Source organism: Pipistrellus kuhlii, unplaced genomic scaffold (genome assembly GCF_014108245.1).
Source record: "Pipistrellus kuhlii isolate mPipKuh1 unplaced genomic scaffold, mPipKuh1.p scaffold_m20_p_1, whole genome shotgun sequence".
Lineage (NCBI taxonomy): Eukaryota > Metazoa > Chordata > Mammalia > Chiroptera > Vespertilionidae > Pipistrellus > Pipistrellus kuhlii.
Genome location: NW_023425404.1, coordinates 81,650,080 through 81,677,462, shown reverse-complemented (window position 1 = coordinate 81,677,462; position 27,383 = coordinate 81,650,080). Strand labels below are relative to the sequence as shown.

Here is a 27,383-nt window from a genome sequence, read left to right as displayed (position 1 = left end):
GTCTATTTCTCTCCATTCCTTTCTCTAAAAAAATCAATAAGAACATATTGAGAAAAAAAGAATAAGCTCAAAATGGATGAAAGACTTAACTGTAAGTTACAAAACCATAAAAATTCTAAAATAAAACAAAGGCAATAAAATCTTAGACATCTTGCATAGCTGCATTTCCCCTAATACATCTCTTAGGGCAAGATAAATAAGAAAAAAACCAAAAAACTAATTGCATTACCGGTACATCAAATTAAAAGCTTCTGCACAGCAAAAGAAACCATCAACAAAATGAAAACGGAATCCACTGTATGGGGAAACATATTTACCAATAACATATTTGATAAGTACTTAATTTTCAAAATATATAAACAACTCATCCAACTCAACACCAGGAAGATAAACAATCCAATTAAAAAATGGGCAAAGGACCTGAATAGACATTTCTCCAAAGAGGATATACAGACAGCCAATAGACACATGAAAAAATGCTCAATGTTACTAATGATCGGAGAAATACAAATCAAAACTACAGTGAAGTAGCACCTCACACCTGCCAGAATGGCCACCATCAGTAAATCAACAACAGCAAGTGCTAGCAAGAATGAAGAAAAAAGGGAATCCTTGTACACTGTTGGTGGGAATACAGACTGGTGCAGCCATTGTGGAAAACTATGGAGTTTCCTCAAAAAATTAAGTGTGAAACTGCTGTTTGACCTAACAACCCATTTCTTGGAATATATCTTAAGAATCTCGAAACACCACCGAAACTGGTTTGGCTCAATGGCTAGAGTGTCGGCTTGGGGACTAGAAGGTCCCGGGTTCGATTCCGGTCAAGGGCATGTACCTTGGTTGCGGGCATATCCCAGTAGGGGGTGTGCAAGAGGCAGCTGATCGATGACTCTCTCTCATCAATGATTCTAACTCTCTATCTCTCTCCCTCTCTGTACAAAATCAATAAAATATATTTTAAAAAAAAGAATCTCGAAACACCAATCAGAAAGAACATATGCAACCCTATGTTCATAGCAGCACTATTTATAAGATCTGGAAGCAGCTCATGGGAAGAGATTAACCAAAGAATTATATCCATATATGCATAGTCCATGAACACAGAAAATAGTGTGGGGAAACTTGGTGTGGGGTGGGGGCTGGGTGGGGGATACAAAGTTGGGGGAAATGGGGGACTTCTATAATATTGTCAACAATAAATTTAACAAAAAGCTTCATATAGGTATGAGTCAATATTATTGACTGTGCAATGTTATTGAATCAACAACTTACATTAAGGGGGCTTTAAAATGCACATAAAACAAGGTTATGTTTAATTAGTTGATGAAATTGTTGTGGCCAAAGGCTCACATGAACCTAACTGTATTTCCTCTAAGAGCAATGGTTTGGTTTTCATAAATTCAGTGTTCATGTGGCTTTTATAGAGCTTAATTACTTTGAATAATGAAAATGGTCTATAATTTTACCTTTATTGTTAAACATTTTTACTCAGTATAAGTAGCAATTATAGCAATGACTGGTGTTTCACATTCAACAGAATGAACTTCCAAAAGCTTTACTTTGATGGATTATGTGAAAACAATCAAACAATTGGAATTAACTGACTTTTCTAGTTGATATATCTCCTGACACTCATTTAAGTGTGAATTTCTTTTGCTAATAAAGCCAACAAAATGTCAGCTGTCACTTAACTTTGACTGTTTAAATAAGATAATTTGTAATCATAGCTGACTAAGAAATGTAAAGAACAGTCTTTTTTATTTTTATTGTTGACACTAGTACCAATGTCCTCATTTTCCCTCCCTTTTCCCACCTCTACCAAGCCCACCCCCATATCCTTCCCTCTGGTTATCACCATACCAGTAGGTTATACATATGTATTTAAATAACAGTCATTTGACCTAATTGGAAAGCCATGCTTTATAGAGTAATATTTAAAACATCTTCTCCATATGCTTTTCTTAATTGGTGTAATCAAGTTAGGCATAAGCAGAGCAGCAGCACTGAATATTTCTTCAACCTTCACCCAAGGTAAAGGAGTCAGCTACTCCTGAATGCTATTTATGTAAGTGGCTTAGGTGGTATATTTGTGGATGAAGTTATAGTTACAGCCCATCAGATACAGTCCATCCAGAGATGGGCTATTGATCATGGCCTTTCAGATTTAACCACATGTTAAATGGCACTAGGTTCAGTGCACATGCATCTCACACTGCTCAATGAGATTAGGGCAGAACCTGAAAGTAAAAGTCCTGGCTTATTATAATACTACTTTTAAAATATCACTAGAAAATGGAAAATCCAGGACAAATAATAAATTGGTTGAGACAGTGGTAATAATTTGGCACTGCCTCAGGCAAACTGTTATACATAGATATTTTGCCAGACACTTTTTTAAAAAATCTCCTAATCCCAAACCCTTACTATTTTCCTTCATAAAGACTTTGCCCTCAATATGATTCACTTGTTTATGACTCTTTAGTAATTTCCACAGCATTATGTATATTGAAAAGAATGTGAAACATCCTTCTTAGTCAATTTTTATTCATTGTGGCCTTTTTTCCCTATAACCTTTTCTATTTATCTTAAAGCTTTTATTAAAATTTGCATGCCTTTATTATTTTTTTCTGAATATGTCTTTTATCAGATATATAATTTACAAATATTATCTCCTATTAGCTTGACTTTTCCTTTTTTTGTTTTCCTTTTTATTGAATTCATGGGGGTTTCATTAGTTAACAAAATTGTACAAGTTTCAGTTGCACAATTCCCCATCATCTGTAAACTGCATTGTGTGTTCACCATACCAAGTCATGTCTACTTCCATCACGTAACCCATACTGCCCTCCACTTTTCCCTACCCCTCTCCCCACAGCAGTCACTACTAAGTGTCCATGAGTTTTTTATTTTTGCTCAATCCTTCCAACTCCCCCCCTCCCCCCCGGCCCCCGGCCCACAACCTCTCAACCCTCTCACCCCCACAGCTCTCAGCTTGCTCTCTATGAATCTATTTCTATCTTGTTTGTTAGGTCATTTTGTTTCCAAATGAGTGCAATCATATGGTACTTGTCTTTCCCTGACTCACTTATTCCACTTAACATAATGCTCTTTGGGTCCATCTATGCTATCACAAAAGATAAGATTTCCTTTTTTTTTTTTTTTTTTTTTTTTTTTTATAGCTGAGTAGTATTCCATTGTTTAAATGTACCATGGCTTTTTTTATCCACTCATCTACTGATGGACACTTAGGCTGCTTCCAAATTTTGGCTATTGTAAACAACTCTGCAATGAACAAAGGGGTGCATATATTCTTTTGAATAAGTGTTTTGGGTTTTTTCAGATAAATTCCCAGAAGTGGGTCATAAGGCAGTTCTATTTTTAATTTTTTTACTGCTTTTCACAGTGACTCCACCAGTCTGTATTCCCAACAGTAGTGCACAAGGGTCCCCTTTCCTCCACATCCTTTTCAAACATTGATTTATTAATAGTAGTTATTCTGACAGGTGTAAGGTGATATCCATTGTGGTTTTAATTTGCATTTCTCTGATGATTAGTCATGTTTTCATATGTCTATTTGCCATCTGTATGCCCTCTGTGAGAAAAAATTCTATTCAGGTCCTTTGCCCATTTTTTATTTGAATTGTTTGCTCTTTTTGGTATTGAGTTTTATAAATTAAAAGAGGCCTGGTGCACGAAATTTGTGCATGTGGGGTGTGTCCCTAAGCCCAGCCTGCACCCTCTCCAATCTGCACCTTCTCCAATCCCAGTAGGATTGGGCCTGAACAGGCAGTCGGACATTCCACTCACAATCCAGGACTGCATGCTCCCAACTGCTTGCTGCCTGCCTTCCTGATTCCCCTAACTGCTTGCTGCCTGCCTTCCTGATTCCCCTAACTGCTTCTGCCTGCCAGCCTGATCACCCCCTAACCACTCCCCTGTCAGCCTGATTAAAGTCTAACTGACCCCCTGCCAGCCTGATTACCCCTAACTGCCCTTCCTTATAGGCCTGGTCACCCTTAACTGCCCTCCCTGCAGGCCTGGTCCCCCACAACTGCCCTCCCCTGCATGCCTGGTTCCCCCAACTGCTCTCCCCGTAGGCCTGGGTCCTGCCCAACTGCCCTCTTGCAAACCTGGTCCCTCTCAAGCACCCTCCCCTGCTGGCCTGATCACCCATAACTGCCCTTCCTGTAGGCCTGATCCCTCCCAACTGCCCTTCCCTGATGGTCATCTTATGATGGCCACCTTGTGTCCACATGGGGGCAACCATCTTTGACCACATGGGGGTAGTCATCTGTGTGTTGGAATGACGGCCAACTTGCATATTATTTTTTTATTAGATAGGATAGAGACCTGGTGCATGTGTGGGGACTGGCTGGTTTGCTCTGAAGGATGTCCCGGATCAGGTTGGGGGTTCCCTTGGGGCATGGGGCGGGTGGCCTGGGCAAGGGGCCTGTGGTGGTATGCAGGACGGTCACACTGCCTGCAACCCAAGCAGAGGCCCTAGTATGTGGGATTTATTTATCTTCTATAATTGAAACTTTGTGGTCTTAAGCAGAGGCTAGAGCCAGCCCAAACCTTGGCTTCCTCTATCGCTGGGGAAACCTAAGCCTCCTGCTCGCTCAGTGACTGTAACCATCTTGGTTGGGTAATACTTGCACCTGATTGGCTTGTGGGCGTGGCTTGTGGGCATAGTGAAGATATGGTAAATTTGGATGTATCTCTTTTCTTAGTGTAGATTTGTAAACCTTGAATAGTAACACCTTATAGATGTTTCAGCAAATATGTTTTTCCATTGAGTGGATTGTCTTCATTTTGATGATATTTTTGCTATGCAAAAGCTTTTTAGTTTTATGTAATCCATTTACTTATTTATTTTTTTGTTTCTTTTGTCTAAGTAGATATAACAGAAAAAATATCACTATGAGAAATGTCTGAGATTTTACTGCCTATGTTTTTAGAAGTTTTAGGTTTCGAGTCTAACATTGAAGCCTTTATTTTTTATTTATTTAATATATATTTTTACTGATTTTAGAGAGGATGAGAGAGGGAGTGAGAGAAACATTAATGATGAGAGAGAAGCATTGATTGTCTCCTGCATACCTCCTACTAAGGTTCGAGCCAACAACCCAGACATGTGCCCTTGTCCAGAATTGAATCCAAGACCATTTAGTCCACAGGCCAACACTCTATCCACTTATCCAAACCAACTAGGACTGACATTGAAGTCTTTCATTCATTTGAGTTTATTCTTATGGATGGTGTAAGAAGGTGGTCTAGTTTCTTTCTTCTCCTTCTCCTCTTCCTCCTCCTCCTCCTCCTCCTCCTCCTCCTCCTCTCCTCCTCCTCCTCCTTCTTCTTCTTCTTCTTCTTCTTCTTCTTCTTCTTCTTTTTTTTTTTTTTTCATGTAACTCTTGTGTTCCTAGCACCATTTATTGAATAGACTGTCTTTATCCCATTGTGTTTTTACCTTCTTTGTCAAGTATTGATTCTCTATAAAGGTGTGGGTTTATTCCTGAGCTGTCCATTCTGTTCATTGATCTATATGTCTGTTTTTATGCCATTGCCATGATGTTTTGATTACTATGGCCTTGTATAGTTTGATATAAGGTTGATGTAAGATAGAGAAATTCTTCCCACTTTATTGTTCTTCTTTTTTTTCTTTTCTTCAAGATTGCTCTAGCAATGTGGGGTCTTTTGTTGTTCCATAGAAATTTTTGGAATATGTGTTCTAATTCTATGGAATATGCCATTGGGTATCTTGATAGCATGCCTTTGTTTTTAAAGACATATAATTCATATATGGAATTATTCTCTATTAAATTCATTTTTTGTTATCTTAATAAAAAGATGATATAGTAATTAAAAATGAAATTTTGGAATTAAAGGAAAGTAGTTTTACATATAGTTGATAAAAAATCATTATTTGAATATGATATAGTTGATAAAAATTTATTATTTGAATATGATTATAATAATACTTTATATTCTATTACAGGATTAATTAAAAAGATTTACCACATATCTTATGACTTTTTATTGGAGCCTTGAGAGAAAGGTAAGTGACAAGCATTTTTTGAAGAAATATTTCTGAAAGTGATTTGATCTAACAGTTTCCTGACAATGTGAACAATGGAGCATATCTTTAAAGATTTACCTCTTTTCTTCTCAATGAAACATTAATAGAAATGCCATGTTTACATTAATCATAATGTAACATTTCCCTATCATACAATAAATCTTATCTTCCAAGGAGCTGTATTTTTTAATATATTTTATTGATTTTTTACAGAGAGCAAGGGAGAGGGATAGAGAGTTAGAAACATCCATAGGAAAAAAACATTGATCAGCTGCCTCCTGCACACCTGCTACTGGCAATGTTCCCACAACCAAGGTACATGCCCTTGACCGGATTAGAACCTGGGACCCTTCAGTCCACAGGGCAGTGTTCTATTCACCAAGCCAAATTGGTGTGGGCACATCTGTATTTTTATAATAATTATAATTAGAACATTGTTAATAAGACACACAAGTTTAGCATGTTCTAAAACAGAAAGCACTAAAAACATGCCATTAAATACAATGTGGTACCATGGATTGGGTCTTAGAACTGATAAAATATATCCGTGAGGAAAATCCAAATAAAGTCTGTAGTTTAGTTAATAGTAATGTACCAATGTTAGTTTCTTAGTTTTGACAAAGCCATGGTTATATAAGATGTTAACTGTAGGTGAAACTGGGTGAAGGGCATATAAGTTCTTTGTATTATCTTTGCAACTTTTCTGTAATTCTAGAATTATTCCAAAACAATGTTTAATTAAAGCAGAAAAATATCAAGGTTTATTGGTTTGAAATTATAAGTGACTTTTCTATATAGTAGTTTGAAAAATCAAAATTATTATCTTTTTAAAAGTTTAAATTTCATGAAATAGAGATATAGGGAAATATGCAACCATGGGTTTCATAAGAGGTGTGGGACTTTAGTTTTTGGACAGTGGTATGGTGCTCATGAACGCATCCTTGTTCTTGGCTACAACTTTGCTCTGAGTCCTTCCAGGTACTTGTATGTTCTTCAGTAGTTTAGTATAGCACTGTCTGTAATCACAAGCAGGTCCTTTAAATGGTTTCCAGAACACTGTTTTCTTTTCTTTTTTTAAATGTACTGTTAGAGGCGAAAAGACAAGTGATGTGACTCAGTGGTTTGGAGTTCAGACTCTCTTAGTATAGTTTGGTTCAGTCACACTTATTTGAGCTTGTATTATAGATCAAGTACTAGATACAGATGACCTGTTGTTGTTAAAGATCATGAATAAAGATGAGTATAACTCTCAAATAACCATTTTCATAATTCCACTAAAATAATCTATTCCTGTCAGATACTAATAGAAATGATCAGTTTCCAAAATGAACTCAGGTAGTATAACTCTTTTAAATTTCTATAAATATTAAAAGAGTATAAGAAGGGAACTCTGAAACTATTATATAACTTTTCATTAATAAAAGTAAAATAGCCATGCTTTCTTTATAAGTGGTTTCTTGCTTCTATTGCCAACTTTAAAGATTTTAGTTAAACTTAAATTTCACACAGGGAAATAGAAATACACTATACGTAAAGGATATAGACATTTACAACAAGAGACCGGGTCCTGAATGACTTTTATAGAATAATTGTTAGGCTTGGAAGTTATGTTTTTGCTCGATTTTTATTCAGAATTATTGTTATCAATCTCATGTTAATAGAATTCACACCTTTATTTCTTAGTTGTGTAATATAACTGTGCCAACCTTGGTAAAAAGTTTAGAAAAATGGAGAGTTTTTACAGGAGAGTTTAAATGTGATTGACTACATACCAGTTTATACAACTAAAAAATTTTACATGCTTTTTATCATTCTATGCTAGAAGAGCATTAACATTGTTGCTTTTAGAGACAGTGGACTGACACTTTGTGATAATCTAAAGTATAAATGAGAACCCAGTTTCTCGTGGTCCCACATTTGGCATGCTGCAATTTGAGCTTGTGGGCTGGGGGGAGGGACCAAGAAGTTGGCCGTTCCACTCACTCTCCAGTTCCCCAGTCCCGCCCCAACACCACATACCCGGTTCCCTGTGGTTCCCCATTGGTCATGCTGTGATCAGAGCCTGCAGGCCAGAGAGAGGGACCAAGAGGTGGTCAATGCACCTTATAGCGACTGGTCGAGCAGTCGTTCCAGTCATTCCGCTGCTATGTTTACTGGGCTTTTATTATATAAGATGATCTCATTTAATCTTCATACACACCTATGAGATAGTTTAGAATTCCCTGTATAGATGAGGCTGAGACTAACAGATGTCTTCAGGCTAACCCTGAGGGTATGGGGCAGATTGAACAAGTGCCCCTGATGGCTGTACCTACAGTTTGGTTTATAATGTTTCCAATTTCCTGGAAATTCTGAATCCTTAAATGCATGATAAACTTCAGATACTTTAGTTATTCTGGATAAAAGGATGTCTGATCACATTGGGTAACCAAGATTAAATTTTCCCATGAGGTAACTAGTTTGGTGTACAATCTCCATTTCTCTATTTTAACCTTGATCTGGATCATTTTGCAGTCCCCTAATATGTTAGTTGGTTTCTGTCACCTGATTAATTGCTGAATACTCACTTACTGTGTGCTTCATTGATCATATGCCAAGAACTTTTGGCAGCTCTGGAGAATATGATCTCAATGTGTCTCCTGGTCAGTATTGAGCAACTAGAAGTTGTTAGTTGGGGTGAGTACTTGGATTCAGAAGTTAGGACACATGCCAGAGGTTAGGGATGGAACAATTGAGCAACTGACACATAAAATACAGCTATCCAAACTCAGTCAATAGGCAGGAGTCAGAAATAGAATAGGCATATGACTTTAAAAGGTGGTTTTAAAAAAGATTATAATGACTGGCTATGGATTTTATAGTATGTAGACATAAAATAATTTTAACTGCTTTTTGAGTAAGGGTAAGTTAGCAACTTATTCATTACTAGAGGCCTGGTGCACAAAATTTGTGCATGGGGGTGTCCCTCAGCCCAGCCTGTACCTTCTCCAATCTGGGACCCTCGAAGGACCTACTGAGATCGGGTCTAAATGGGCAGTTGGACATCCCTCTCACAATCCAGGACTGCTGACTCCCAATTGCTCACCTGCCTGTCTTTCTGATTGCCCCTAACCTCTTCTGCCTGCCAGCCTGATCACCCCATAACCACTCTCCTGCCAGCCTGATTGATGTCTAACTGCTCTCCTGATAGCCTGTTTGCCCCCAACTTCCCTCCTCTGCTGGCCTTATCACCCCTAACTGCCCTCCTCTGCTGGGTTGATCGCCTCCAACTGCCCTCCTTTACAAGCCTGGTCCCTCCCAACTGTCCTCCCATGCTGGCCATCTTGTGGTGACCATCTTGTGTCCACATGCGGGCAGGATCTTTGACCACATGGGGGCAGCCATCTTGTGTGTTGTAGTGATGGTCAATCTGCATATTACTCTTTTATTAGATCTGATAGAGACCTGATGCATGGGTGGAGGCCAGCTGGTTTGTCCTAAAGGGTGTTCTGGATCACGTTGGGGGTTCCCTTGGGGTGTGGAGCAGCCTTTCTGAGGAGACTGTGGTGGTTTGCCCAAGTGGAGGCCCTGGTATCTGGTATTTACTTATCTTCTACAATTGAAACTTTGTAACCTTAAGCAGAGGTCAAAGCAGGCCAGGGCTGCAGAAGCTTTCCTTCCTCCATCGCCGGGGGCAACCCTAGCCTTCTGCTCTCTTCAGTTCTGTGGCTGCTGCCATTTCTGTTGGGATTTATATATCTTCTACCGTGTTTCCTTGAAAATAAGACATCCTCCGAAAATAAGACCTACTTACAGGTTTCCTTCTGAGTGAAATATAAGGCATCCCCCGAAAATAAGGCCCCCCTTAGGCTAAACATGAGAGATTTGGTCCACTGATTCTGAAAGAAATGGAGTCACAAGAAATTCACCAGGAAATTTAGGAATTGGATTGATGATGTTCCAGAAGATGATGACATGATTGTCATTGAATAAATGAGTAAATTCTTGATACTGTAGGATTCACGGTTTGTCTGGTTTGTGTTGACAACTACCGTACTACCGTACCGTATACAGGTAATAAATTCCCTTTAATTTCACTTAACAATAAATGTGTACCGTATTCTTCTTCATGGAAAAATAAGACATCCCCTGAAAATAAGACCTAGCGCATCTTTGGGAGCAAAAATTAATATAAGACACTGTCTTATTTTCAGGGAAACAGGGTATAATTGAAAATTTATAGCCTTAAGTGGAAGCCTGGCTGGCCAGAGTATGCAGAAAGCTTGGCTTTCTCCATCACCGGGGAAACCCGAGCCTCCCTCCTGCTCTCTCTGTGGCTGTAGTCAACTTAGATTGGTTAATTTGCATACTCACTCCTGATTGGCTGATGGATGTGGCTTGAGGGTATAGTGGAGTGATGGTTAATTTGCATATTACTCTTTTATTAGATAGGATAGTGCTTATTACACTGAACAGAAATCTTTATAACTTCCCCATCTAGCTATGTCTTTCTGTAGTTCTAAATCTCTAATTCCTCTTATACTTGAAAACATAAGATAATATAAAATTTCCCTTTCTATCTCTTCCTTTTCATCTTTTCCAAAAGTTGGCATTCTTTAGGGCCTAGTCCTTGGCCACCTTCTATATTTATTCTTTATGTGCTTTTCTCTAAATTCTCCAAGTTCATTTGGAATCAGATAAATCCCTCCTACTCCCCTACTCTACACCATCATCCTAAACAGTCCAGCCTCTAGCCTTTTACAACTGGAGCTAGATTTAAAGACAAGAAAAGTACATATGCAAAGCTTTTTAGCACAGAGACCCTACTAGGAAAGGTCATGCTATAAATGTTGTGCTTTTATTATTCCAACTTTCTGTCATGTGAATTGGTTTCAAGTGTAAGAGGGTCTGGAGATTTAGTGATATAGAAAGATGTAGCTAGATCAGTGGAGAGAAGTTACAGAGAGAGATTTCTGCTCAGTGTAATGAACACTATAATGAATACATTGGTAACAGTCACATCGGCATGAAAATAGGCTGGGCTGTTTCGTAGGACAGTGCATTCTTGCTTTTCTTTGAGGTATAAAAATTGGGGTGATCCCCTTGTGGGATGTGGTGGAGGAAAACTATTCTGTAGTGGAGAAGGGGACAGTGGATTTCTAAGATCTTCCCAATAGTGAGGTAATATCTAGAAGTATAAAGCACTTCTAGGTGAAGTTTCCAATGTGTGAGGTGAAAGAAGAGCTAATATCAAGTTTGATTTCCAGTCAGATTGGCCAAGTCCTCTTCTAAGGAATTTATTACTTTGAGGCATTTTGTTCTCTCGTTTTTTATATAAAACTTATTTTGATTGACTTCAGGTCTAAAATAAGCAATATGTACATAGTAGACAAGTTCCCTAATAGATTTTAGTTATTAGCAAAATTTTCCTCAGTTGTAAAAGTAATGAATATATTTGGAAATAATCTTTGGTCAGATTTTGCTAGCAATTGAAAATTCACCTCATCCTTAGCCTTAAACTAGAAGCACTTTGAGAAGTAGTGACTATGTTTGGATGTTTCATTGAGGGTGAAATAGTCATTTCCTTATCTTATCTTAGAAAGGCAAAAATAATGATTTAAGTAATAGAGAACTTAAACTTATAAATGTTTTCAGTTGGACCTGAATAAGGCTATTCATCAAATTCAACTTTTCTGTAACCATTGAACTGTGGTACTTGGAATTAATGATATAATAAAGAATGGTTTTCAGGGTCTCTATAATACAAAGTATTTTATATTTTACTAGAGGCCTGGTGCACGAAATTTGTGCATTGGGGCGGGGGGTGGGGGGTGGCTCCCTTCTGCCCAGCCTACACCCTCCAATCCGGGACCCCTCAAGGGATGTCTGACTGCTGGATATCCCTTTTACAATCTGGGACCACTGGCTCCCAACTGCTCACCTGCCTGCCTGATCACCCCTAACTCCCCCCCCCCCACCCCACCCCCCGTCAGCCTAATTACTCTTAACTGCCTCTGCCTGCTGGCCTGATTGCCCCTAACTAATCCCCTGCTGGCCTAGTTGCCCCCAATACCTCCCCACCCTGCTGGCCTGGTCACTCCCAACTGTCCCCTTCTGCCAGCCTGGTTGCTCCTAACTGCTCCCTGTCCCCCCGCTGGCTTCACTGCCCCTCACTGTTCCCCCGGCCTGGTCGCTCCATGCAGGCTGCTGTTCATTTGTTTGGTCATCCCTCACTAACCTCCCTTTCTAGCCTTGTCGCCCCATGCAGCCTGCTGTTTGATCATTACTGTTACTGTGATGGCATCCTGGAAAATTTGCATATTCCTCTATTAGTATAGACTAGAGGCCCGGTGCATGAAATTCATGCCCTTGGGGGCAGAGGGGTGTCCCTCAGCCCAGCCTGCACAATCTCCAATCTGGCATTCCTCTCACAATCCAGGACTTCTGGCTCCCAACTGCTCACCTGTGTGCCTGTCTGCCTGGTTGTCTCTAACTGCTTTTGCCTGCCAGCCTGATCATTCCCTAACCACTCTCCTGCCAGCCTGATCAAAGCCTAACTGCTCCCCTGCCACCCCGATGGCCCCTAACTGCCCTCCTCTGCTGACCTGGTTGCCTTCAACTGCCCTCCCCTGCTGGCCTGGTCACCCCTAACTTCCCTCCCTTGCCAGCCTGGTCGCTACTAACTGCCCTCCCATGCCGGCCCAATTGTCCCTAACTGCCTCCCCCTTCCAGCCTGGTCACTCCCAACTGCCCTCCCTTGCAGGCCTGGTTTCCTCCAACTGCCCTCCCCTGCAGGCCTGGTCACCACTCACTGCCCTTTCCTGATGGCCTGGTCCGCCCCCAACTGTCCTCCCCTGCAGGCCTGTTCCCCCCAACTGCCCTCCACTGCCAGACTGGTTGCCCAAAACTGCCCTCCCCTGCTGGCCATCTTGTTGTGGCCATCTTGTGTTCACATAGGGGTGGCCATCTTGTGTGTTGGGGTGATGGTCAATTTGCATATTACCTTTTTATTAGATAGGATTGCTTTGGTAGTTAGTACCAAAGGATGACATATATAAAAGTTGTATCCAGCTAGTCATTGCTTCTTACAACACTAGGGCCTGCCCCAAACTAGCATGTACTTGGCACGACATACAATATCAGCATCCTGATTTTTAGATTGACTCTTTTTTTTTCTTGGTCAGTATTTAGATTTCACTTAAAAAAAACTGCTATTCTAACCAAAACAAACAATTTGGATTACTTACTGTATTGATATTCCTGTCTTGACTTGAGCCAGGGATCCTCCTAGGAGGTGAGATAGACAGTCATACCTTCTTGTTTCTAAAGATAACATAAACATTACACAAGTATAATGGTTCTGGATGTCTTGTACCTATGCAGTTGAGAATAATTTTTGCACCTGGCTTTAGCAGAAAACTTACATATCCACAATCCTTTTAAAGCCAACAACCAGGGGGAAAGCAGTTGTCAAATGCAGTACACTTGTCTTTTTTTTTTTTTTTTTTTTTTTTTTTTTTTTTTAATCCTCACCTGCAACCTAGATACATGCCCTGACCAGGAATTGAACCCACAACCTTTCTGTGCACAGGACAATACCCAGGCAACTGAACCACTCTGGCTCTGTTGGGCTCTTGTACACTTTTCTCTGCCAAATTCAGCTGCTTAACAATAGATCTGAGAACCAAGAATGAAGTGAAAGAGGCTTTTAAACTACATATAGCTATGTCTGAAAGTTTAGATCTTAAAATGGTGTATTAGGTTTACTTAGCGCCTCTTTATTTACTTGTTTTTCCTCTTAATGATAATAGCAAACACATAAATAACACTAAGTGTTCTAAGTGTATCATGTATTTTAGCTCATTTAATCTTCATGGCAATCTTGTGGGGGAAAACTATTATAATTCTGACTTAACAGATGATGAAACTAAGTCTTGGATAGGTTGCATTATTTCTCATAGTTACATAGTTTGTTATAGCTGTGATTCAAATTTAATTGTATTATATAACTACCTGTTATTTTTGATCCTTAAATTCTTTAACTCATAATTCTAAGAAACCTAGTTAACTGATTTCTTATACCACAAATTTCAAAGAGAATGTAATAGCTCTGGATTTCCACTGCTTTTCAAACTGTAATGTACATATGAATCACCTGGCTATCATGTTAAAATGTAGGTTTTGATTAAATCTGTGGTACATTTCTAACAAATTCCAAGGTAATGCTGATGCTGTTGATCCATGGACCCCACTCTGAATAGCAAGGAATTTCAATACATTCATATTCTGTGTTTGTTAGGAACAGGTCTGGGTCTAGGAAGAGGTGTGTGGGGCATCTAAGATGCTCCACTTACCTTTTCCTAGTGATACGGGAAATTGGGACTGGAACACACGGTGTTCCCCTGGGCAGGATGGCTTTCCCAGGGTTTTGTCCAGTGGAGTTGAAGAATGAAACCACAGATGAAAGGTAGTATAATAAAGGTGGACATTTTTTGAGAAACAAGCACAGATTCCCACATGGGGAGGGGGAAAGAGTCCCACTGAGTCCTTTTTTCTAAGGTTTTTAAAGTCTGCAGATCTTTGTGCTTTGGTATTTCCTCTGATTGGTCACTATCCCCTTCTGATTTGGTCACTATAACAACTCCAGAGTTAAGTCTCCCATGAAGTTTCCTCCTTTTTCTCCCTATCCACATGTGTCAAACACAAGGCCCGCGGGCCAAATCCGTCCCGCCAGGCCTTGCAATGTGGCCCGCACCGCGCTGTCATCACTGCACTCCGCTGCGTTTCCATCACAATGACAGTTTATGACTGTTCAGTAAACCATTTGGCCCATGATTTAGGCTGGATTTTAGATTTTGGCCCCTTCTCTGATTGAGATCGACACCCCTATCTGGGCTCCCCCCCCCCTCTTTCTTTGAATGTGGGGTTTTCTTCCTTTGTTTTGTAAATATGTACTTTTTGCTACTCCCAGCTCCCTTGTCTTATGGAGATATACCCTTTTGCAAATCTGTAGCACTGTGTTTCTTCCATGGACTCCTTAATTTTTAAAATTTCCTAAACCTGCTTATTTCATCCCTAAAACTTCATTTTACTAGTCCAGTCCCTGGTTAAGAATCACGTTTTTAAGTAACATTCAGTGACTCGCAATTATGCTTACAACATAATTAAAAGGAAATTTAAAAAATGATACCTGCACTATTATCTCAATTTAAATGAAGTGTTTGTGTGTGTGTGTGTGTGTGTGTGTGTGTGTGTCTGTAAGTATATGCTTAGCAAACCTCTGAGGAGATATGGCAGATATTAACAGTTGTTATCCTCTGAGTGATAGCTTTATAGATTGTATATTTTTTATCTTGATGTATTTGTCATGTTTCAGTTTTCAATAATATACCTGCATAATTTCTAGACATAGTTTATTATTATTAACATTATTAAAACTTTTAGATAACTATTCACTCAAACTTGATTTATTACAACAGAGTTTAAAGGAAACATTTGCTTTCTGCCACCTGCATACTTCTCTTCAACCTCCCCCCAAATATCTGCTCATTATTTTTCTCAAAAAGTGCATAGCTATTTAATGGTTTAGTGGGGGCTTCACTTTAGGATTTCAGTTAGAGCATCTGCCAACAAAGATAATAAAAGGCAACTATTTTTTTTTAAAAGGGGGTGATGAATACTTTTTATGAAAATTATGAGTTAGATTGGAAACATTTCTTTTTTCAATATTTACTGGCATATATTTTGCATACGCTTCTGGAGAGGCAAAAATCTATGGTTGGTATTTTTATTTTATTTAATTCCTGTAAATATAAAATAAATATTTTCTTTTTTTTCCCTTGCCACCTTCTCTTTCAGTAAGGTTAACCTAGCCTAGTAGGTTTTTAGGAGATTTGTTCTTCTTTTGACTTTTAAAGTTCAACAACCTGAATTTAGAAGTGAAGTGCCTAACCCTAACTATGGAGCAAGGAAGAAAGTAATAAGGAGACAGGATAGAAGAGCCTGATTCTTTTAAAATGTCACCTCCTGGAGAAGAGTTTGTTGGGAAGAGAAGGAATTCCTGGAATCGGTCTAGGGTTGCTCCTGAGCCTCTGATTTAATACCAAACATTGCAGACCCAAGAAGCTGGCAAGTACCGTTACAGAAAACTGGAACAATCAAACAGTGCCGAGAGTTTGGAGTCACACTTCATTATGCGCCGGTCCAGAGGAATATGTCTCTCAAATTCTGGGCCCCAACATGGAGGAATTTTCCCTATTTATTAATATATGTTTTTACCTTCTTTGTCTCCCAAATATGGGGTGTTTTTGGTCCCTTTTGCAAATTCTTAAAGAGCCCCTATATGCTGGGGCCTTGAGACCTCAACCAAAGGCCTGGCCTGGTGCCAGCACGGATAATTTTGTCCTGGGAAGGTTTAATGGCCTCTCTGAAGTGGTAGTAGTCTTATTTTTTCCTTATTATTTAAGCAAGCAAGCATTTGTAGAAGCCAAATAGCAGGGTCAAAATTTTAAACAACAGTTTTTATATATGATGGGTGCTTCAGCACAACTTGATAAATGAAATAATATCAAGTCAGTGTAAGATTGAGCCCTAGAATAAAGGTTCCTCTATACAAACCCTAAGATAGCTTAAAATCAAGCTTCAAAGGAATCATATAATTCATAAGTCGCTGTCTTCCAGAAGAATTCCATCACTCTTTAAACAAATACAAAAAAATCCAGCATTTAGCAATATAATTTACAGTGAATTGCATCCAATCAAACATTACTAGACAAAGAAGTAGGAGAAAAAATACCATAACAGAAGCAACAGAAATAGACCCTGAAATGACAGTGATGCTAGAATTAGCAGATAAGTACATTAAAACAACTATTATAAATCTGGTCTACATATACATAAGCATGAGGAATGAAATAGATGATGTAAAAAAGGAAAAAATTGGAACACCCAGAAATAAAAAGTACAGTAACTTGAAATGAAAATTTTTCTAGATGGGCTGAAGCCATTTGGCTCAGTGATAGAGCGTCGGTCTGCAGACTGAAAGGTCCCAGGTTTGATTCCAGTCAAGGGCATGTACAGTGGTTGCAGGCCCATCCCCAGTAGGGAGTGTGCAGGAGGCAGATGGTCGATGTTTCTCTCTCATTGATGTTTCTAGCTCTCTAACTCTCTCCCTTCTTCTGTAAAAAATCAATAAAAAATTTTTTTTTCTAGATGGAATTAAGTGAAGATTAGATATTTTAGGAGATAAGCTCAGTGACCTTGAAAATATGGTAAGAATTTAACCAAAAGCACAGAGAGAAAAGAAACTGAAAAAGATGTACAGCAACTTGGTGTCCTATAGGCTAATAGCCATGGGTCTAACATAAGTGTAAATTGAGTCTCAGATTTGGGGGAAGGGTGCAAAAGAGAAAAAACATTTAAATAAATAATGGCTGAAATTTTCCCAAATTTGAAGAAAACTGTAAACCCACAGATCCAAGAAACTTATACCCCAGGTAAGACAGACACACACACACATACACACCTCAAAACACCATAAGAAAAATGCTCAAAATCAATGATAAAAAAACAAAACAAAAAAACAACAACAAAAACAAGAAAAATACCTCTTACAATTAGGTAGAGGAAAATAAAGACATTACATACAAATAAATAAAGTTAAGAATGGCAACAAACTTGTCATCAGAAACTGTGCATACCAGAATACAATTTAATGGCACTTTTCAGGTGCTAAGAGAATTGTCAACCGTGGATTTTATATCCAATAAAACAAGAAAATAAAGGAGGGAGAAATAACATTTTTAGACAAAAACTGATACAGCTTATGACCAGCAGATCTACATTATGAGAAATATTAAAGGAAGTTCTTCAAGCAAAAGGGAAAAATAATACCACATGGAAATTTGGATTATACAAAGGAATAAAGAATGGTAGAAATGATTCATATATAGATAAATATAAAACAGATTGTTTCCTACTGTTTGACTTTCTTTAAAAGTTAACTGACTGTTTAAACCTGGCCTCTAGTTCAGCAATAAAAGGGGATAAAGTACTGATACACACAACTTGAAGGACTCTCAAAAACATTATAGTGAATAAAATAATCCAAATGCAAAATAAAAAATACAAAGTACAAATCTGTTTAGTGCTCTGGGTTATTATATCCAGAATGCTAGAAAAGCTAGATTTAATCTATAGTGACAATAAGCAGACAAGTTGTTGCTATAGCTGAGAGTGCAGTGTAATTGGCCAGGATGCGGTACAGGGAATGTTTGGGCATCATGAATGTGCTCTATGTCCTGATTATGGTGGTAATTATATGGATATGGGTGTTTATAAAATTCATTGTAATGCACCCTGAAAATGTATACATATATCACTTATATGAAATATACTTCATTAATATAAAAATAACTTCAGTAATGTTTTTTTAAAACTTATATAAATGTTGAAAGTTGTTTTAACAAAAGATTAACTTCTGACTAATGTTTGAAGACCTCTGTGTTAAGGTTGAAAATTAATCGACCCGAAAAATCCATTTAGATATATCAGTATATACAATATAAACAAGAATTCATGGATTAAATATCCTTAAAGAAAGAAAGATGAATTCTCAGTATACTTTCTAGTCTATGATTTGATGTTTTGGAATGGGGCCCTTGCATCCTTAGAATTCATTGATGTACTTTTCTAATTTATTTCAAATGATTTTTTTTTTTTTTTGGCAGTAAGATTCCAGCTAAAAGGAAGTAATTACATATAATTTATTTTTCATTGTTCCCTCTCTCTCTCTCCCTCCCCCCCCCCCTCTCTCTCTCTCTCTCTCTCTCTCTCTCTCTCTTCTGTCTCTTTCTTTCTCATATAGAAAGAATATGTGGAAAACACCCTAATGTTCCTTAGAATCTATTCTTCCTTTTGGGAATAGAAGCCCTAGATTTTACCTGAGCACATACGTGGGTGACCACCTAGACAGGGCATCTCTCTGCTTCTTTTATAGAAGGATGTGACTTTGTGATTGAGAGGTGAATGGTAGTATGTGTAAGTTTACAACCTTAAAAACAAGCCACTTGACCTAGAATTTCTTTTTTCTCTCTGCTTGTTAGAGGTTAGTTACAACAGGTATAGCTTTCACGTAAAAGAAATAGAGGCTATATGGAGGGTGATAGGGCCAGCCTGCCTCCCTGAATGATCCTGTGTAGCACTCCTCCCCATGCCACACTGTATTGTGACATGAAAAAGAAAATTTTCTAACTTGAGAATTTCTGAGGATCTTTGTTATGGCAGAAAGTTTATACCCTAATAGAAAATGAAAGCACTTAAGAGTTCTGTGTTTTTCTCTGTGTACTGTATGGCCATGTGCAATATATTTTGGTATATATTCTCAATTAACTATTTCTAAAATAGCATAGGATTGTATGCCAAGAGTTATATTGATATAGTAGTTATTTAGAGAGTGTTTCTCAAATTTCCAAGTTATGTTTAAACTTTATGTACATACTAACTAGAGGCCCGGTGCATGAAATTCATGCACGGGGGTGAGGGGAGGGTGTCCTTCAGCCCAGCCTGCAACCTCTCCAATCTGGGACCCCTCTCACAATCCAGGAATGCTTGCTCCCAACTGCTGTCCTGCCTGCCTGCTGATTGCCCCTAATCAGTTCTGCCTGCCAGCCTGATCACCCTAAGCACTCCCTGCCAGCCTGATCAACACCTAACTGCTCCCTTGCCTGCCCAATTGCCCCTAATTGCCCTCCCCTGCTGGCCTGGTTGCCCCCAGCTGCCCTCCCATGCTGGCCTGGTAACCCCTAACTGCCCTCCCCTGCCATCCTGGTTGCTCCTAACTGCCCTCTCCTGCTAACCCCCAACTCCCTCCCCTGCCATTGTGGTCACCCCCAACTGCCCTCCCCTGCAGGCTTGGTTGCCCCCAATTGCCCTTCCCTGCTGGCTCAGTAATTCCTAACTGCCCTCCCTTGCTGGCCTGGTCACTCCCAACCACCCTCCCCTGTGGCCTAGTCCCCCCAACTGCTCTCCCCTGCAGGCCTGGTTGCTCCCAACTGCCCTCCTCTGCTGGCTTTCTTGTGGGGACCATCTTGTGTCCTTGCATATTACTCTTTTATTAGATAGGAAGATAGGATTATTAATACATTAAAATATAGTACTGCTTTCTAATTTTTAAGGTTGTCTTTATGGACTTGATTATGATCAATTTCAATAGAGTTTTATAGACCTTTTTAAAGTTGTTTTCTTTTAAAATACCTAAATATTCTGTTTTTCAACTTTTCTGTAATTACTATTTATCTGTCCTGTGAAAGGCTTAAATATATAAATCAATGATTTCTTTTATTAATTTTTGTTTACGTTTCTGTCAGTTTTTGGTTTGGTATGTGTGTTAATTTATTATTTACTGTCAAAATCTCAAATTGAGGATTATACATTTTATCAGAATGACATGACTTTCTAATTTATGCCTGGTGCTTTGTGTTTTAGCTGGCATTAATATTAGTTTATATTTCTCTACATCTTTGACCTTCATGTTATATTTATCCTTTCTTTTCATTTCTTTTAAATATGTTTCCTAAAAGTGGAACATGGTTAGATTCATTTTTTAACCTCGTGAAAACCTTTGTCTTTTAACAGATATTTTAATTCCTTTATGTTTATTGTCAAAATTGATTTAATTGGTTTTACTTCATTGATCTTATTTTAAGCTTTTTGAATTAAATTCTTTTTTGTTTTTATTGTTGTTGTTTTTTTGCTATTTGGTTCAGTTTATCTTTAATTTTGACTTGATTGATATTTTAAATCTGTGGTATATCCAAAGGTAAATAGCTTGCTTTCAAATATGCTAGTGATTATATTTTCAAGTTCTTTTAAAGCCATAAATCTCTAATATCTAAAATTAGCAGTTAAGAATAAGATGGTACTTTTTGTTTCCCCTCAGTATAAAATGAGAAATTTAATAGCAGTTTGCTTATCTGTTTTTTAGTTTTATTTATATGATATGAGGTTTTAATCTCAGATTATTAGTAAGTTGTAATTTGAAATTATTTATAAAATATTTCTTTCATTAATTTTAATATAGGCATTAAAATTATAAAAACTAAGGTTATCATAATTTTCAATAAATTGTCACTGTTTTCCAAATATATATTAAAATGAATTTTTAAAAAGTCATTAAAAATATACTCTTGTATCATATTACATCACTCCACATTATTATCTTGATCTATTTCCATATTCTGTCTTAAAAATAGATACTCTTCTTCTTTTCCCTGTTGCCTACTTTCAGATTATTTTTCTACTTATTAGACCAGGGAAATAGAAAATCCAATTTGAAATTACAATACGAAATGTTTTATTTGTTATTCATTATAGCAAAGTGTAAGATTCAGAATGTGTTTGGGATTATTGGATTAATGGGTTTTATGGTAATGGATTGGGGAATATTACCAGTTATGTACTAATAAGCTTGTTTCTAAGATGTCCTTGTCAATGACTGTATCAAATAACATAGAACATGGAATTTACACTATCATTAATGTTCAATGTCAGCAAGAAGCTGTCCTCTGCTGCTTTGAGTCTCTAGTAAACTATTATTCTTACCTTGAATGTTCCTAATCATGTGAATTCCTCAAGTGGGCATTTGGACTCTGTTCTTTCTCTAGAGTAATGATGCTTATATATGGGGGCTTTCTCATATTTTTCAGAATGTACTGGAGGACTCTTTAGGAAAGTGAGATCTTAGAGGACACTCAGCCTTGACTTGAAAACACTTGCGAAGGAAGAAGCCTGTAGCAGTTTTTAGGGGTAATATCTTTAAGAAAACAGTGATGTTTGACCCTTTCTGGTTTTGCTCAGTGGTTAGAGCAGTGGTTCCCAACATTTTTTTTGGGGCTATGCCCCACCTAAGCATCTCTAAAATCCTGTTCCTCTCCCCCACCCCTACCTCCTGACATATAATTCTTATTCAAAAAGTGAACTCTATTCACCTGGAGGAAGCCTTAAGGCAATTAACTTGGTCTAAACCAGCTTCCAAAGGACATGTGAATATGAAAGGGAAAAATAAAAGAACAAAAAGATTGTTGAAGTACTAAAAAATAAATCACTAAGAAATTGTTAAAAATAATATAAAGTAATATGAAAAATAGCAAATAAAGTTTCAAAACATAATAGAGAACTGAAATGCATAAATATGTCAGTATATATTTATAAACTGTATATGAGGCCCCTAGAATCAAAAGAAATGCAAAAAATTTACTGTTAATAACTCATTCTCGAATTGCTCCCCTTGAAAGTTAAATTGGCCCCCTGTTGGGTGTGTGCCAAGCATTGGGAGCTACTGGGTTAGAGCATTGGCCTTTGCACCTTTCAATTCCCAGTCAAGGGCACATACCTTGATTGTAGTCTTGATCCCAGAAGATTTTTCTCTCTCTCTCTCTCCTTTCTCCCTTCCACTCCCACTAAACATCAATGGGAAAATTTCCTCGGGTGAAGATTTTTTTTAAAATAACAAAACCCCCAGTGATGTTTGCTAGGTTATTCTTGGAGATGGGAGACTTATCTTTCTCACATTTTTTGAGCAGATAATTATGTAGCTGTACTACCAAGATCTGTAGGAAGTAAATGAGAACAGCCTCTCCAGGACTGTGGATGGAGTTCTTGGCAGGAAACTTATTTAGTGTGGTATGTGGAAAGCACATGGGCTGAGGAGGCAGGAAGACCTTTGTTCTAGCTTTGGCTCAGTGTGTGTGTGTGTGTGTGTGTGTGTGTGTGTGTGTGTGTGTGTGTGAGAGAGAGAGAGAGAGAGAGAGAGAGAGAGAGAGAGAGAGAGAGAGAGAGAGAGAGAGAGAGAGAGAGAGACAAGATGGCAAACCCTCAACCTTTCTGGGCCTTAGGCTAGATATATTACAAGAAGAGGACTCTCTAAGATCCTTCCTTTGACTGATCAGGGCACCAGGAATAGAAAGGACGTTTTAATTTTACAACATTTTTTAAGATGTCTTAAGCAAAGAAGTTAGCTTAATTTCATCTTGTAAAGTCAAGAGGAATAAATCGCTTATCTTACTACTTTGAGTAAGGAGAATTAGAGAAAGGATCATATGTGACTCGTGTATTTATACTCTGATCTAATATTAGGTAAGTGACATTTTGTAGTCGAGAGGCCCAATTACAACACCTGGAAGTAATCTGGTAATAGAATGACTCAGAGGAATACTAAATCACTATTTTCCCTTGAGAAAACTGAGAAAGGTGTTTATCTACTTTTTTTTTTTCCCCATTGGGATATGTGCATGTCTTGGGATTGAGGATGCTGGTAGATAGCTTCACTGTGGGTAGTAGTCAAACATCAGATTTAAGGTCCCACTGAAGATCTTTCATTGATGAGCTCATACGTGGTGAAGGCTGTCAGCCCTGAAATTAGCAATAGAATGCTGCTCAAAGTGGTTGTTTGTCATAATCTCAGCTGGGCATGGTCACAAGCTTGGTGGGCAGAGAGAATTTTGAAATAATGCCATGCCATAATTGTGAAAGAGCTAGGAAACATGCTGACTGAATAAAATATGCACAGCAGTCACATGGTGACTCTTTTTGAGGAAAGGCTTTGTTCTGGTGGAGTCCTGGAGGGTGGGCCACTGACAGAGGCTCCAGCCAGGACAACGAGGGAAAGTTCATGCAGTGGACATTGGTTGTTTCTCTCTGTTGTCATCACTTAGAGGACTAAAATATAATTGAAAAGTTTTATTTACCTCTCTATCTAGAGCTTCTAGGGGTGAAAAGAGAATTGTTTCATTTCTAAATACATTTCATTTTAGTAAATAAAGCTTCATGGATAAATCCAAGTAAAATTCAAAACAAATTAGAAACTTGGATACAAAATATAAGTGTTAATGCCACCATACAGAACACCTCTCTAAGAATGCAGAGATCAACATTCAGTAGCTTCTGTTTTAACTTGAGTGAGAGAAACAGGTAAATAGCTACTCTGTTCAAGGCTCTGTACTAGATGTTGATACGACAAGGTAATCATTTGATACAGTCCATGTTTTCAAGACATTTATAGTCCATTTATAGGGAGAGGAGTAAATGTGTAACCAGAGCACAGGGTTCATGGAGTCATATGAGGGATGAAATCATTAGAATACATAACAGAAATTGATTCAGGGAACTTTAAATTTGTTCTAAAAATGGAACTAAGCAGTTTTAAGGAACTGTTCCTTCAGTGGTTATAGTAAGCTGCGCTTAAAGTTGTGTTCCAAGAGCTGCACAGTTCTGATGTTAAGGATGATAATAATAGCCAAGAATTTTACAATGCTTTCTCTGTGTCAGGCACAATTCTAGTGCTTTTCATATAACAAGTTATGTAATCCTAACAGTAATCCTATAAAGTAGGTGTTAATATTAGCCAATTAACTTAGGCCCAGAGAAGCCTAGTTACTTAATAACAACTAGCATTTAGTGGATCTGGAATTTGGTTCCAAAGTTCATATTCTAACTACTGTCCTAAGACTTACAGAATTAAGGGAGTCATCTTCTGGGAGAACCATTGTTGTACATTTTTGTACTTAGAGCAGCTTAGTATTAATGAATCCATAAGTGAGCACGTAGGAGAAGAAATTGTATATACATATGTCTTTTTATTGTCTAGAAATAAAGCTTATCTTATAATTATTGGAATTGCCTTGTACTAGCTATAAATTATAATAGAATTTTTAAGTTAAAATTATAGGAAATATCTTTTGATCAAACACTGTTCTCCATGAATTTATAGAAAAGGGCCTTCTTGGTTTTTAAATATCTCTAAAAGAGAATCCATAGTCTTCCGCAATCAGGAGCTGAATGCCATAGCTCTTTGAGGTAGGGATTTCCTATTCAGCCCAGTGTCCTCCTGGTCAGTTGGAGCTTGCTTTCTCTATCACTCATCCTTTGAAATGTCTATCTCTTTTTAAACACTAGAGGCCTTTAATTTATAAGCTGGATTTGTAAATTGATGGGGCCTGGCCTGGTTGGGCCTGTGGTGCATGTGGCTTATCTCCGGGTTTGGAGGCCTGTTATTTGCTGCTCTCAGGGAAGTAATAAGAGCTTTGGTGACCTGGTTTGCCCACAATTTATAGGCTCACATCTAGATGATCTGAAGGAAAAAAGAATGGAACCAAAAAGTCAAAGTCATGGTTGTAAACTACAAGGAAAGTTAGAATTTTAAAACCAGCATCAGTATGCTACAGACAAGAATTAGAAGTTAGAAAGAGCCTAGAAGGAGACATTTTTAATTAAAGCAGTCCTTAAGACATTTGAAATTGTTAGGATGATTTTAAATAGGAAACCCTTTGGCTTTAAAAAGAATCAAGGATTCAGTTTTCTGTATATAGTGTTAAATATAAAGACATTCAAAATTTAAGAGGAAAAGTAATCTTTTTATTAAAGCCATTTTGATTTATGGTTTTCTGACCTTTGAAAACCTCCCTGCATCCTGATAAATATATTGAATTGTTTTAAAATGGTATTAAAATAATTTCTTTCACAAAAGCAAGTATTTTTTAATGTAGCAGTTAGGAATATCGTTAGGAAAATTATTGAAAGTGATATCTACCAGAAAGCTGAATAGTATATTTATTTTTCTATACCAGTGGTCGGCAAACTCATTAGTCAACAGAGCCAAATATCAACAGTACAACGATTGAAATTTCTTTTGAGAACCAAATTTTTTAAACTTAAACTTCTTCTGATGCCACTTCTTCAAAATAGACTTGCCCAGGTCATGGTATTTTGTGGAAAAGCCACACTCAAGGGGCCAAAGAGCCACATGTGGCTCACCAGCCACAATTTGCCGAGGGGAGGACAGTTCAGGTTGATCAGGCTAGTGGGGGAAGCAGTTGAGGGCAAGCAGGTTGGTGGTGGTGGGACTGGGGGCAAACAGGTTGGTGGGGGGGGGCAATTGGGGGCGATCAGGCCAGCAAGAGGGGGCAGTTAGGGGCAAGAAGGCTGGCGGGGAGGGGCAGTTGGGGGTGAGCATGCTGGCATGCAGAGTGGTTAGGGGAGATCAGGCAGGCACACAGGTGAGTGGCTAGGAGCCAAGGGTCTCAGATTGGAGAGGGTGCAGGCTGGGCTGAGGGACACCCTCCCTGAGCACAAATTTTGTGCACCGGGCCATTAGTTGATAAATAAAGAAAATAATATTTAGACCTCATATGGACAATTAACTAAAAATAAAAGTAAACTTTTACAGATGTAATATTTAAATCAACTATGGACTTAAAAGAAATTTACTAAGATAATTTGTCTAAGTTTTATTTTCTATTTTGTTTTTTAAAACTTTAATTTTATTTACAAAAGGAATATAAAGTACTTTGAAAAAAAGCATGACAGATCAAAGTTCCTTTTGACTTCTATCTTCCCATCATCCCAGAAGTCACTATTTTACCATTGTTTTATCCAAATCATTTTTGAATATTTATATGCATGTATTTCTATGCATATAACAGAAATGTGTTTTGAATGGATGTTAAAAAAATAATTCCCAGATTGTATTTGCTAGTTCGTTCTAAATGTGATCTTGCAATATGTTTTGGTTTTGATACTTCAGTGATATTAATAATAGCAACAGATGTTTATTGAGTAGCTATTATGTGCTAGTCAAGATATTTAACATTTTATATATAATTTATTCTCATAATCTTCATAATGAGTTTTGGAGGTGTGAACCCTGAGAAGGAATATATCCACCAAGAAAGACTCCTCATGGTTATGGGCCCAAAATCATAATCATATTCTAGCAGCCATTGCTAACAGAAGTCTCTCACAAGCTGCATTTCAGGGCAAAGCTACAGACTGAGCTTCCAAGCTTCCTCAACTGTGCTCCTGCTGTCTGATATGACCCTTGTGAGGGAGTTGCTGGTATCACCTTTCACCCAATGCACTGAGACCTGCCCTGACCAATTGGAACTCTATACAACTGTATCCTCATTTGCATGTATGCTAACGAATCAGAGAAGCTCCATGATGACTAATTGAAATTCATGAAGCTCACCAATCAGGACAGTGCTATTTGAATCAATCAGAACTATGCTGTTTGGATTCCTCATTTGCATTAAAATGAACCAATTGGGAACTAGAGCAGGAACTTCTCTATAAAAAGTGCCCTCCCTTTTGACTTGGTGAAGCACACTTTTGGTTTTCATCAGAGGCTGCTTTCCCCCAATTTGCAAATTGTTCACTTCAAACTCCTCTTTTTACCGCAGCCCAAATTGGAGATTCCTGTTGGCACTGGGTTGGTGGGAGCAACCTTTTGTTGAAATAGGTGAGTGTTCTATATTCATTTTATATTATTAAAAAT

At 38.1% G+C, this 27,383-nt stretch overlaps 1 protein-coding gene across 3 annotated transcripts in view; it reads left to right on the top strand.

The window, feature by feature from the left end:
• ZNF438 (zinc finger protein 438) overlaps nt 1–27,383 on the top strand; it is a 140,978-nt gene that overhangs the window by 31,570 nt on the left and 82,025 nt on the right. Inside the window, exons 2-3 of one of the 3 annotated variants that reach the window (XM_036453553.2) lie at nt 5,996–6,055; nt 27,289–27,347. The exons of 1 other annotated variant lie outside the window; for it this stretch is intronic. The gene's annotated coding sequence lies outside the window, so the exon portion shown is untranslated. The remainder of the gene's footprint in view (nt 1–5,995; nt 6,056–27,288; nt 27,348–27,383) is intronic. One more of the 3 variants, XM_036453563.2, reaches the window with a different exon arrangement.